Here is a 13,383-nt window from a genome sequence, read left to right as displayed (position 1 = left end):
GCCTGATGTTTTCAAATTATTATAAAGAATCTTTTATTTCTAAAATATATATGATATCTTTTATAACAACAGCAAATACACATTGTTAGGTACAAAAGGTGTTTTTCAATAAACTTAACATTTTTTTATAGATTCTAGTTAAATGTCTGATCTGCACAAAAACTTTTTTGATTGTGCTACAAGGAACATCAAAAAGCGAGTGAAAAAGAAATTGAAGGACTACAACACATTAAAATCTTATATGGCTACTCCACATCACAGAAAAGTAACATTATCGCATGTCCCTAAACTTTCATTTACGTGGGTTTATGGTAGACAATTCGATGCACCCACTGAAAAATGTCAGGGTACCAAAGGTAAAAATACCAAAGAATCAACTGCTATTTTTTGTCTTAAATCTTTAAAGCGTGTTGTTACAATTTTGAGTACAGAAGCAATTATAAAAGTACATAAATCAAACGATGTTTCACTTATTACTCCTTGGTATAATTTGTTAGATTCAAAAATTATTTTATTTGATGATAACAAACATTGTTTTTTTGAAAGTGGCACTCTTGTACTACCAATATATGAAGAATGTGACGAAAAAATGGTAGTTTTTTTTGTGTGTGGCGGCCTTGACGAAGATAACAATATTCCAGAATGGACAAACGAATATTATCCCTATAACCTCCAACTCAGCATTACACCTCACTTATATATACACAAAAGAGGTATTGGAGTTGTCAATCTAGATCTAAACAAAGATTTTGTATCTGTTCAAAAATACCAAAATATTCAAGATCGCGATTTTCTTAAGATACGTGACATTTACTATGAAATAAGAGATGTCATGTCTTGTGCAGATTTTGATATAATTTATTTTAAAACAATTGTTACCAAAACAGCAAACAACTGTAAATATAAAATTGTGAAGTCACCAACCTTTCGTGGCAATATAGCGCATATGGAAAAGTCTTATTTTAACTTGTACCGTGGTGTTACTCTGCAATTGAATAAAATTGATGCTGATGAATATAGTCAGCTAGATGTTACATTCCAAAACGCGTGTTTTAACTGCCTTGGTTTTTTGGTTCACGAAGTTTGTATTTAATATTTCAAAATGTGATGGAAAATGAGATTCGGAAACAAACAAACAAAGAAGTTCTTTTTCTTTTTTAAAGATAATTTTTTTAAGAATAGAGTTTTTACAAAAATTACTTAATAAGTTATTATAAAAATTAACTCTTATTTTAGCATAAAAACTGATGACGATAATGAGTTATTAGCAACGTGATGTAAATAGTTATTCTTTTTAGAAGCAAAAAACTATAAATTAAACAAAACTGCATAATATGAAAGATGAAAGAAACCCGTGAACCTGTACAAAAAATATTATAGATATATAAAAGTATTATAGATATATAAGAATCCTATTTGCGCAAAGCAAAAATTAATTTAAGCATTAATTCAACGCGTTCAATTAATGCTTCGCGCGAAATTATTCTTATTTAAAATATGTGTAATTTGCGGAACATGTAGTTAAAACAATTCAAACTTCGAGTTTTAATGTTTCACTTCCAAACGTAGATCGCCGTGATTATAATTTTATTACCGTGTAAAAACTTGAAGAAAGTGATTAATTTTTAAATACTTTCCACTTTTCGGATATTGGAAATAGATTGTATTCAATCTATTTCCACTTCAAAATTTTACTTGTTGTTGATGTAAAAAAAACTTTCGTACAGCAGTTGCCATTAAATAAATGAGAAATAAATTTGGAAAGTGTTAAAATAGATAAGAATTAAATAAAAATTTGTAATGACTTTCCAATGGAAAGTGATTAAAAAGTGTTGGGAAGTCAAATTTAATTAATAGTATTAAAAAGTGTTGGGAAGTCAAATTTAATTAATATTATTTATTAAATTTGACTTCCCAACACTTTTTAATCACTTTCCACTGGAAAGTCATTACAAATTTTTATTTAATTCTTATCTATTTTAACACTTTCCAAACACCCAAAGCTTATTAACACCTGTCCCAGTTTATTATTTTTCTAAGAAAAAAAAAAAGCTTTAATGTAAAATTAAGGATTACTGTTTGTTAAATGAGCTGACTTGATTATGCAAAGACGTTACGTAAAGATAATCTATTATACTTAAAACTGAACTATTTGCACACTTAAAGCTAAAAATGTTTTATTGTTAATTTTAAAAAGTAAATATATTTATTACTGTTGATAAATTAATTTTTTTTTTAACTATATAATTAAATTGAATTTAATTATTTATTTAATTTTAAAGACAAAAATTATAAAATAAACAAAGGCTGGTATTTTTAAAATACAAGCATTTTTTTTTAAAACAATTTTCTATTTTTAATTTGAATTCAAAATAAATATACTTCAAACGCCAAAGCAAAATCAGCGTCAATGTGAGACATAATGTTTGGTAAATCAAGACCCTTCATAATTTCATCAAGTGAAGGACCTATTTATTTATTGTTTCGTAAGCCCTTGGCTCTCTTTGAGACACTGGGCTTTACTTTCCCATAATGTTGGCATACTCATCTGAGAAAAAAAAAAAAATAATAATACATGGTGACACAAGGTGTTATTGGGAATAAATTTTAAACAGAGTTTTTACAAAATTGGGAATTTGTTTTACTGTTACCTCCCTTCCTCCACCCATTTTATGGCCCCGGCTTCATGAAGGGCCAGTAGGCCTTGGCCCTTGTAGTTTTTAGCAATCAGAGTTTTAACCTTATCTAATTCATTTGAAATGCTAAAAAATGTTGTTTTTGTCTGTTATAATAAATTAGCCCCTCCAGATTAAAATGTGCAATGGGAACCCTGTTTTCATCTTCTTCCCTCTTCTACTCCATGCCAGTGCTTCACACCATGGTGGAACTGCACATAGAATTTAAAACTCTTTGTGAGACTAATTTGAGTTCGGCTGTCTCATCTTCTGATCTTAGTGTTGATGGTTATCAGAATCCCCCTATCATCATACCTCTTACAACTACCTTAAAGCTCAATGGGACTCTTTCCATGATTTTTTTTGTAATGGCGCTTGGGTAGAAATCATAACTTCGTGTATTAAGGCTGGTACGGAGTCTTTTATTCCCTCTTAACAATTCAAAGTCAAGTCTCACTCTTCTCCATGGTTTTCTTCACATTGTACTGCTGCAATTTCCAATTGAAACCATTACTTTAATATCTATCAGCAAAACAAATCTCCAGAAAACAGACATCTGTTTATTATTGCTAGAAACCATTGTAAAAAGGTTTTGCCTTTGAGATCTGGAAACTTCTTCAATAGTATCAGAAATAAGGGCAGCTCTGTTATTTCACCTTTCTTGTATGGTTCAGACTTAGTCACCTCACCTAAAGACAAAGCTGAGTTGTTTGCTAAGAACTTTTCACCAATATCATCTTGATTCCACTAGTTGCGTTCTACTTGATGTAGCAGACAAACAGGTTGATCCATTACTTGACATTGGTATCACTCCAGCTTCTGTGCTTCACTCTCAGCTTTCCATCTAAAGTGACCTCCAGCTTAGACTCTTCTACAGCTTGTGGTCCAATTTTTTTCAGCCAATCGTACGCATTGTAAACATAATTGGACCTGATCTTGCAGCCGACGTTCAACCATTATTACATCGTTATAATGTTGCTTTTCTTTTTATTTTCTACAAATACTATAATGGGCACTGCTAAGAGCTAGCGTCTCTTGTGCCATCAACTAAAATTCATTCTGGTGTTACTCATCATTCAATTAAGTCTCATCCTTTAACTGTGAGTGTTCCTAAGTGCTCCAAAAACTCTTATTCATCTAGTTTTTTTCCTCAAACATCAGTTCTTTGGAATTCGCTTCCCTCATCTTGCTTTCTCAGTCTTTCACAGAAAGACGTGTGATGGCAAGTCTTTATATGACCAGGCAAATTACATTTTGCTTTGACCGCAGCTATTTAAATGTAAAAACGCGCTGAATAAAATATGTTCTGAATTATACCTTAAGTGAAATAAATTACATCAAAACTTTTAACAAATGGGTTTATATTAGTGAAACACTTTTAAAAAAAAGTAACAATTTACTGATAATGTTTTTTTTTTAAGTATAATTGACAGTTGGACATTTACATTCCAGTAAGTCAAAAAAAATGAAATTTTAAAACAAATGTTTTTTTAATTCGGAAGATGAAATTCAAAAGAAGGTAGGTGATATTTTGATTATCCAAAAGAAAAAATTATAGAAGACAAGTTTTTCTTCATGTTTTGATTATTCAAACGCAATAAATAAATAAATTTTTTGAGACAAAAAATAAAAATTCTTATTACATGTGATTATAATATTTAAAATTGATTTCATGGCCCAGATTTTTTTTGATTCTTAAAGATAATGATATCTTTTAATATTTCATTATCATAAATTGCAACTAGGTATCATGGAGGTATCTTAAATTTTATGCCAAAGTGAACGGCATTTTGAATTTCCTTGCGTGATTTAAAAGATCTAATTATTTAGAAAAAGAAGTGATAAAAAGTTTCAATGAAAGTGATATTTTTTACTTTGTGTATTTTTAGGCTACTGAATTGAATGGCAGTATTTTTTTTCTTCTATGACATTTTAGCATTGTTTTTTTGCATCACGCACAGACATATCACGCACGGACAAATATTCATCTGTGCGTGATAATTATTTTCCTTTAGCTTTATAACGTTTGAATCGCATATTTGTTAATTAATTAGTTTGAGTATAAATTAGTTAGATTGATAACAGTTGCTTAAGGTGGTCGTCTCGTGAAAAAATCAAAAAATACAATTAGGGGGAAAGTTAATTTTATTTTTCAACATGGGGAAGTTATATTTGTATGACAAACAAAAAAGAAAAAAAAAAAAAAAAAAAAATTACGTTATTTAATGCTGAATCAGCAAAAAAATGGTTAAAACATCACTTTCTTAAAACAAAGAGTTCTAACTATCTGTACATCCGTTTTGCATGAAGTTTGGTTTTTTATGCAGGATATATATAAAATTAGTATGTGAACCAGTAAAAATTTATAACTATGTTTAGATCCATAATGGCAGCTTTAGGTATTTGGGGAAATTAAAAAAGGGATAAAGTTCAACAAAAACCAACCCATAATTCCTAAAATGCTCAAAGAATTATTTAGATTCTGGTTCACATACTAACTTATACACAGATGAACAAACCCTGAAAATTTCATTCAAAAATAATTTCTAGAAGCTGAGATATTTGCGTTTTAAGTCTGAAACATCACAAACGGAGAAAACCAACAAAATAAAAATAAAATGATTAAAATGATCCTTTAGAATATCTCCTCCCTCCTGGTGTTTTTCTTTATCAATAAATCCTTTCCTTATAGCTCTTAACTTTTTTCTTTTGTTCTTTACAGTATCTGTTGATTTTTTTTGTATATTTTTTTTTTTTTTTTACTATCAAATACTAAAGCACGGTCAATAAAATATTTTCCTGGTGTTAAACAAAGATTTTTCAAAATATTAGCTAGAGCTAAATATCCATCATTAAAACTTACTACTGATGAAAACGTACACATTTCTAGTACATCTTTTGAAACAAATGTATTTTTTGGGCATTTCCGCCAGAGAATCTGATTAAATGCTTCGTTAGCATTTTGGCTTGTGCCTTGTAAGCAGCGCGAAAAAAGCTCATCATTACTTAAATCAATAAAAACCTTTTCAATTTCTTTTTTAATGACTTCAGGAATACCACCTTTTGAATTGTATTTAGACAAGCCTGATATTTTATCACCTTGATATTTGCACCATGAAATTGCAGATCTAGGACAAAACTGGTGTCTAACGTCAAGATTTTTAATGTTCGTAAAGTCCCAAAGAATTGCTAAAACAGATTTCTTCATAGCATACAATTGGCCAAGATTTTGTCTGATTGCCATACCAAAATAGTTTTGCATTTTGTTAATGAGTCTATCCGTCAATCTTCCTTTTCCACTAATACTTTTTCCATCATGGGCATTATGGGTTTTATAGATTTCATATCACTGCGAAGTTTTCTCAGTTTTGTCAGCTGTTATAATTGAAGTTCCAAATATTTTAAAGCTCTGTTTACTCTATATAAAAGCTTTAGGTTTCTTCTTTCTCAAAAAGGTTATGTTACAAGTTTGGTTATTAGTTTTGGCCCAAAACAACCAAAAATGATTGTTGCTAAGGGCGTTGCTAAGGGAAAAGGCTAGTACATGTCTTTACAGGAATTAAATTTTTGAAAAATTTAGTTAAAAAGTATATTTAAAAGTATATATTTTCTAAACGAGCATAAATTTCTCTTTTAAACTGGACTTTTAACAAAAATTGGATTTTTTAAATATTTTTTACCAGACGACCACCTTAAAAGAATACAGAATTAAAATCAACAAAGTTAAGCATTCAACAGTTCAGAAAAAATTTAGAAAGAAACATCCAGAATATCGGATTGCTGAAACTAATTGAATGAAAAATAAAAGAGCTAACATGAGCGAAAAGGAAAATGAGGAAGTCGAAAAGATTGTGAAAGAAATAATCGAAAGCGAGAGGTGAACCAATCTACATCTGATATTGAACAATCCTTTTAATCTCCACAAAGTTTTGGAAAGGCACTTAAAAAAATTAATTCAGCATTACCTACCAATTCAAACAAAAGAAAATACCTTTTAAAAGATGTTTGTAAACGTGAAAACATACTACTTCTGATATTTCAGAATCAGGCCCTGACTACGCCGATTTGGACGATGTTAATTGCAAAGTTCTTGATTTTTATTTGCGAGAAGATATTAGTAGAATGGCTCCAGGACGCAAAGATGTTGCTATTAATAAGAAAACAAAAGAGAAGGTATGACACATGTTTTTATGTAGGAATCGCATTTTATTTAATGAGGTTTTCAGTTTTTGCAAACAATTTTTGTTTTTTTTTAGAAACAAATTCGTCACATGATGATGACCATAGGAGAAGCATACTCACTTTTTAAAAGTGAGCATACTAATTTAAAAGTGGGCAAATCTAAGTTTTACGATCTGCGGCCATTCTATGTCAATTAGTAAACGATCTTCCCCACGATATTTGTCTTTGCATATACCATGAAAATTTCAGGTTGTTAACGAATGCCCTTCAAAAAAAATTTAATATTATGTCAGACATAGTTGACAGATCTGTGTGTAATCAAAACAACCAATCTTGTATGTTTATGGAATGTAAAGCGAACTGTGGGTTGCCAAAGTTTGATAAATATGTTTCTAATGTAATAGACTCATTTGGTGATGATTCATGTATCAGAAAATGAATGATTATACAAGTAAGTAAAACTGTAATTTTATTTGTAGTATGATAACAAAATTTAATAATTTTGTATTAAACTTTTTTTTATAATTATAAACTAATTATTCATCTATTTATATTTTTAATTATTTTAAAATCAGATGGATTTCAGTGAAAATTACACCATAATGGAGCAAAGTGAAATTCAATCTGCTTACTGGGTTCATCAGTAACTAACAGTATTCACTGCTGCAGTTTGGAGCAAGAACAATACACATTCCTATGCCATTGTATCTGATTGTTTACGTCATGATAAATATGCCGTCTTGTTCATTATCAAACAATTATTAAGTCGTTATCATAATATTTGTAAATTACACTTTTTCACTAATGGTTCTTCATCTCAATTCAAAAACTCTTATGTCATGACAGCCATGAATAACTTGTGCAAATTATCATCTGATCTTGTTGAGATTCGTTGGTCATTTTTTGCAACATCACACGGAAAGGGGGCAGTTGATGGCATAGGTGGAGAAATAAAAAGAATGGTTTGGACAACAGTAAAATCTGGAAAACGATAGTCGCAGTTTAGAAAATTTTGTGAGCATTGCAAGTGAAAAAAATACCAAAATTAATGTAAGTCATTATTTAGAGAAAAAACCTCAAAATGAAGGTTGTAGATATGAAACTTTTGATTATTAAATTTTCATTTTTTTAGATCATCTCAATTACAAATGAGTGTATTACTGCAAACCAAAGTAAGATCGATGAGACGCTTCTCTAAAATAAGTTTAAAGTCAAGGGTATTGTCGGCACCACTCTTTTTAATATTGATGATGCTTTTATGGCAATTTGTAACCAATTACAAATGGTAAAAAATTTTTAAGAATTCATCATCTTCATTATTGATAAATGCGGTATCATCTCCATATGAAAGGTACAAATTTAATACTATATCCCCAGGTATATTTGCCTTTGTAGAATTGCGTTCGAAAGCATTCGAAATTTAGATAATATGACACATATTAAATTTCTAAAAGAACAAAACGAACTCATTTTTATATACCCATCTGTAGACAACCTCTCCTTGCATGACTTGTGTGAGTTAAAACCGTTAGTACCGCAACCACACTTTGATAACCGTGGATACATTATTATCAAGCCAAAGTGTTACAACTACACCTATTTAGTATTGATATATATGTTATTTATGATAGTTGCAATCGATTTATTTTTAAAAATACAATCCAAAAATGACAAATGTTTGCATGTTCCGTTCGTTACTTTTTTTTTGTCTGTGCGTGATTTTGGTTTAAACTACTACTGTGGAGCAAAGATACATTGTTGAATTCTGTAACTTTGTAATAATCTTTAAGAATGCTTGTACAATTATCTATAAAAAACAAAACACTTGTCACTAATACATTTTCAGAGAAAATAGGGTTCATTTATTAATTTTTTATTTTTTGTTTTTTTCTGTTTCGTGCGTGACTCTATTAAAAAAATTAATTTATACTATAATGAAGCAACCAATAGCTAACATACTTTGTATAGGTAATATATACATAGATGTCAATTAAATAAAAGTAAGTCGGTTATTACGAATTGCAGAATTTTCAAAATAATTAATGCAACAGATGCAATGTTCCGTGCGTGATTTTTTGGAAATGCCCAGTTGTATATATTTTTCAAATTTATAATATATAAATTGTTTAAGTGTGCATTTTTTATAAAATGCCCTTTAACAACAAGAATTAGAAATAGCTACAAGAAACCAATAACACTCAAAGCAATGGTGGGAACAACGCCGAGGACGAAAAACATCATTCTGCTTTTATTCTGTTCACAAAAAGGTTACATCTTTTTTAAGAAACCGCAAAAAAGACGTTAAATGCAGAGTTACACCACTTCTTAAGGCTATTGCCGAAACTGTTGAATTGAAAAATGTAGCATCTATCAAATGGGGTAAAGAAGTTAAGAAAAACGCAGCTAAAGCATTTATGCCAACTAAGGGGGTAAAATATCAAAATCCGAAGTTAATAATTTGTTATTTATTTCTTGCATAAACCACACCCATATCTTGGTGCTTTTCCGGACATTTTTCAATGTCAGTGTTGCCTGAAAGCTTGTGTAGAATATAAATGCCCCTTCAGTATTCGTAAGGAAAAAATAAATATTTCATGGAAAAAAAATGATTTCTTGGAGATGGTTGACAACAAAGTCATGTTTAAAAAAAATCACAAATACTACACCCAAATAATTGGCCAAATGGCAATCACTCGTGATTGCCATTTGGCCAATTATTGCCGTTTTGTAGTCTATACAAAGAAAGATGTTCTAGTAAACTAAATCACGTTTGATGAAGATCATCAACTAAGAGTGCTTCCATGTTTAATTCTGTTTTTTAAAACTTATGTGCAACGTTACCTGCTTGGATTTATACATTTATATACATGTCCATTGTGTGACAAGTCATGCTTAAATGAAAATAAATTTGATACTGAAAAGATAACAGTATTGAATGCAATATTTGCGGTCTCTGGTTTCATTGGGAATGCTGTAGAATCAATAAAAAGACAATACTAAATGATAGATTTATTTGCATTCTTTTCCAATAACTAAAAAGTATTTAAATATTGATTTATAGACATATTTATATAGTTATGCAGATAAAAAATGGGTCATTTAAACATTATATAATAAATAATTTATCTTTTTATGAGATTTTCAGTAACAAACTATTGGCTTAAAAGATTTAAAAAGTTAATTAATTAATAAGGCACCTCCATACTTAGTTTGAACAGTGTACATAAAAAAAAAATCAAAAATCAAATCAACATACCCATAAGAAAATGAAACAAAGTAGTTCACAAAAAAAAAAAAATAATAACTATATACATACATACATATATATATATATATATATATATTATATATATATATATATATATATATATATATATATATATATATATATATATATATATATATATATATATATATATATATATATATATATATATATATATATATATATTATGATATGTGTATTCTGCAAATTGAGTCGTCAATATTCTTAAAAAAATGAGCAATAATAAATGAGTTAATAAAAACACAAACATATTTATATGTTTACATATACATACTTCTGTAAATATTATTTTATTTAACAAAAAAAGAAGATAATGTTTTTGTTTTCAATTATTTAAAACAACTTATGCTTTGTTTTCATCAAATAATATTATTACAGTATGAAATAATTTATCACATAAGGGCAACAATGTGACTGGCATTTCATTTTTTAATATGCGAAAGTTTTTCATACACCCTATGACTTGCTCAACATAAATTCTAACTATTGCAATTTCTGAGGTTTCCCGTAACGGGTGATGCGGAAGTTATCGGACAAATCCTAATTTCATTATTTGAGCATAATAATTAGTTTTTGTGGTTTTATGCGTAAGCATAAACGTTCTATAAAATATAAAATTTATTATTTGAAACACAATTATTTAAAATGAGATTAAATGCAGCTGAACGAGAATCTTTTCGAAAGCAACTAAAAATGTTTTTTGTAAATAAACCTAATAAAAAAATTAAAAAAAAATCGTAAATCATTATGAAAAGGAAGGATTTGCTCGAAGTACAATATATGATAACCTAAATAGACTTGAAACTGTTCAATCGTTTTCTGAAAGAAAGCACCCTGGTCGTCCGACATCCTGGACTAGAGAAAAGAAAGCCGAATTAACGAGATTTGTCAACAATCGATGGGATTGGTGGTACTGTAAAAAGATTAACAGCACAAGAAAGTTTAAAACGACAGTATAGAAACCAAATTCTCACATCAGAAGCTATGTATGAATTTTGCATTGATAAAATTAAAGTTGTTAACTTCATTTACATAAAGGGATTGGACTTACAATTGCAACGTGAAGAGCAAAAAGAAAGGTACACTAGCGTAACAACTCTACCTGGTACTCGTAGCTTTCATCAATTTATACATCTTGGAGATAACAAGGTTGGGGCAACTATTTTCAGCATCCAATTAATAATAGCGAACTCTGTAAAAAGTGGAATTTTGCTATAAAGCGTGAAACATTTATTCCTACGGAGCACAGCCGCATATGTAGTGATCACTTTTTACCTTCATATGACAGTATAACTGATTTAAATAACAACCTAAATTAAAACCTTTTTCTGTGCCATCTATTATTATTGATTCAAAACCAAAAGTCAAAAGAAAGTTTAGTTCTATATCGCCACAAACTAATAAAAGGAGGTTCATAAAAAAGTTTCAGAAACAGACAGTCACCATCACATCGATTTCCATTCGGATATAAGTGATAACAATAATGTTGCTGCTAATAGTAACAAAATTTATATTAATAGTGTTATTTTAGAAACAACAGAGAGTATTGATTGCCAGGTGGATATAAATAGTAGCTTTAATATTATCAAAAGTACCAACAAAATTATTAATGTTATTAATACTGTTATTTCTAAAAGTACAATATCGACAAATGCAAATCCAACTAAAGCAAAATTAAAAGCAAAAATTAAAATTCTTAAACAAAAAAAAAAAATTCATTAAAGGTTATGCTAAAAAATATAAGCAAAAAAAAAATTGTCTCTGAAGATGCCGCTAATGTTCTTTGTGAAAACTTTAGTGGATTGACTTTTGATACTATAAAAAATCAGTTTAAAAACAATACCTCACTTCCAAAAGGACGTAGTTATACCGATGAAATTAAAAAATTTGCAGTAACTTTGCATTTTTACTCATCTAAAGCATACAATTTTCTACGGCCTATGCTCCATTTATCTGCTTCAAGCTCTTTAGCCTATTGGACTTCTTCTGTAGATTGTGAACCTGGTTTTTTTAGATGTTTTAAGTTATATTAGTATAAAAGCAGAGACTGACATTAATTATAAAGATTGTGTATTAATTATAGATGCAATGGCAATCAAAACATCAGTTCTAAACAATAAAAAGACAGGTCGATTCATTGGCTTTACAGATTATGGAAAAGATATTGTTGCAATTGAACCAGATACACCAGCTACAGAAGCATTGGTATTTATGCTGGTAGGATTACTTTTTATGCTGGTAGGATGCTGGTACGTTATTGGAAAACACCTATTGGCTATATACTGTGTTATAAAATAACAGCTGAAAACCTTTCATGTCTTATTAAAAAAGCATTAACAATTTCTTCTGATAAAAAAGTTAATGTACGTAACATTACATTTGATGGTGTAAATGTTAACTTTCTGTTGCATCACTAGAATGTACATTTGGAAAAAGACTAGAAAAAATTAATAGAAGATTTACTTTTGAAAGCTATAATCACTACTTGTATGTAATTCCTGATCCAAGTCGTATGCTAAAATTAGCTAGAAATGCGTTATGTGATTTAGAGGTACTTAAGGATTGTGATGGAAAATACATTAAATGGAGTTATATAAAAGCTTTATATGAAATGCAAGAAGAAGAAGGATTGAAATTTGCAAATAAAATCTCAATAAAACATTTATTTCCAGTGTCAAAAAATGAATATTAAGTTTGCTGCACAAACACTTAGTAGTTCAGTTGCAGATGCAATTGAATTTCTGATGTTTTCCAAACATCAGCATGCTGAAGGAACTATAAATTTTATAAGGGTCATTAACAAATTATTTGATATGCTGAACACTGAAAATTTTTTTTCAAAATCATATAAGAAAACTATTTTTTAAAATGATTATCCTTATTGGAATGCAACTTTTGATCAAATAATAAACTACTTATCAAAGTTGACAGATGCTAATGGTACTCCATTATTAAAACATAGGAGAAAAACCTTTGTATTAAAGTAATTGTGGCTGCAAAAAGTCTTCAACACTTAGCCTATGAGCTTTTGACTTTAAATGTTCATCCTTTTAAATTTTGCTTAACAAATTTTCACAAGATCATCTTGAATTACTGTTCTCTTGTATTCGTGGAATGAATGGATTTAAAAATAATCCAGATGGCATCCAACTTCAAGGCTCAAAGCATGCAAATTGTTTAACATTTGAGGATATTGCAAATGGCTCTATTTTTGCATTAAAGTGGAGTAAAAAATCTGCA

This window comes from Hydra vulgaris, chromosome 05 (genome assembly GCF_038396675.1).
Source record: "Hydra vulgaris chromosome 05, alternate assembly HydraT2T_AEP".
Lineage (NCBI taxonomy): Eukaryota > Metazoa > Cnidaria > Hydrozoa > Anthoathecata > Hydridae > Hydra > Hydra vulgaris.
Note: the sequence above shows the minus strand (reverse complement) of the source record.